The sequence below is a fragment of the Anneissia japonica genome, unplaced genomic scaffold (genome assembly GCF_011630105.1).
Source record: "Anneissia japonica isolate Jap-2015-1 unplaced genomic scaffold, ASM1163010v1 scaffold6537_len306802_cov134, whole genome shotgun sequence".
Lineage (NCBI taxonomy): Eukaryota > Metazoa > Echinodermata > Crinoidea > Comatulida > Comatulidae > Anneissia > Anneissia japonica.
The window spans coordinates 288,472-290,702 of record NW_022717339.1 but is presented as its reverse complement, the minus strand read 5'-3'; positions in this window follow the sequence as shown (position 1 = coordinate 290,702).

Sequence of the window (2,231 nt, the reverse complement as noted above, 5' to 3'; positions counted from 1 at the left end):
TATGGGCCTCACATATGGGACACCTATATACCACCCATGTGCAGTTGCAATGGGTACCATATTTGTCTCACATGGGGCTTTGGTGGAGAATACGAGGGGCCCCATATGGGCAGACCCATATTACATCCTTATGGGCCAGAAAATAATGGGACCCATATACCACCCATGTGCAATTGCATATGGGTACCATGTGAGAATCCCGTATGCCACCCATGTACAAATGCATAAGGGTACCATGTGGGCCCCATATGGGTTCTAGGTTCTCTGAAAGATGTGGGCCCCACATGGGGCTTGGGTGCAGAATCTGGAGGTTTCCTCAAGGATAGCCCATATGTTACCCATATGGGTCAGGAAAATATAGGTCCCATATGGGAAACCCATATACCGCCCATGTAAAAATGCATGTGGGTTCCATATGGGCCCCAAATGGTTTATATCTGGGCTGTGGGCTAAATCAGATGGGCCCCACATGGATCTTGGGTGCAGAATCCGGAGGTTTCCTCAAGGATAACCCATATGTTACCCATATGGGTCGGGAAAATATAGGTCCCATATGGGAAACCCATATACCACCCATGTAAAAATGCATGTGGGTTCCATATGGGCCCCAAATAGGATATATCTGGGCTATGGGCTACATCAGATGGGCCCCACATGGATCTTGGGTGCAGAATCCGGAGGTTTCCTCAAGGATAGCACATATGGTACCCATATGGGTCAGAAAATATAGGTCCCATATGGGAAACCTATATGCCACCCACATACAATTTAATGTGGGTTCCATGTGGGCCCCAGATGGGTTATATCTATATATATCTATATATGGTACCCATATAGATCTGCATATGGGCACCATATGGGTCCCTTATGGGCTTGTTACCTGGGGCGTGTTGTTAGGTTTTGTGAACGGTTTGTATAAGCCGGTTCTTAGGTCAAGCGTTATGTCCAGGTAATCTACAGATTTTTTGTTAGCTTCGATGGTTATTTTGAGGTTGTTGTTGCTAAATACCTTGCATATTTCTTTTTTAATACTTTCAATTTTTCTTGGTGACTCATTGAAGGCGGAAAGTCCATCATCTCTGTACAGTCCTATGTTGTTACCGTACTTAGGTACTAATTGCGAGAGCAGATAGGATCCAACAAGCTCGCAAGTTTCCGCTCCATCGAAGCTCCCCATCGTAACGTCGAAAAGATCGTTAGTTGATTTTTTACACCATGGGGTGTTCTTATTAAAGAGGAGGGATCTCTTTGCCTGGATGATAATATTCATCTCCTCGTCAGTGATGGTGTCGTGGGTGGAAGCAAACGTCAGGGCATTAATCAATAGTTCCTCTGAAATCGACGGATAGAACTCAACTATATCGAAACAAATAAATGAATGTTCTGCTTTATTTTTTATGCCTTTGTACCAGTTGATGACCGAGTCGGTGTTCTTCCATTGATTTACATTAGTGGCTGCAATTACCTTCTTGTTTATCCGTCCAAGTGTTTTCTTGCTAATGACTCCAATTTCGGATTTTGATGGATTGATCAGTCTACATGTGGGGTTATTTTTAAAATTTGGTTTATGGTCCTTTAGCGTAATAAATGCATCTTTCCCTGCAATAGCATCAATTCTATCATCTAGTTTAAGATTCTTGGCAATCTTTTTCTCCGCTGAAAATACTTTGGATGCAGCGTTGTTTATATGATTTGGTGATGTTGTTATCTAGAAGGTCGTTATATGATGCTGGATCTATGCGGTAGAAATTAGTGGTTTTATCCGCAGCTATCAGTAATTTGTCATCTTTCCTAATATCCTTGCAATTATTTGACAGTTTGTTCAGAAATTCGCAATTACTGTCTTTGAATTCTATATTCTGTATAAGATTTAGCATCTTATCCTCAAAATCATTCAGTTCACTTACAGGTTTTGGTGATCTGGTAGTTTTGAATCCAAATGTGTCCTTTGTTGATGGAGTAGATGGATTTAAGAAATGAAAAGCTTTCCATCTCATACGTCTCAGGAATGATTCAGTCTTCTCGATTAAACACTTTAAATAGTCACTTGGTTGCGCAATAGGTATGTTCTTGGTGGAGTATCCGAAGTTCACAGGTTCCATGTTGATTCGAAAGAGTGCTCAACAATTAAGGAGCGAAATGTACACAAGTAAAAAGTTCAAATCATCTGGAGTAGAGTGCTCAATACCGTAGTAGAGCTGAATATAATAAAGAACAGAGGCGAACTTTTT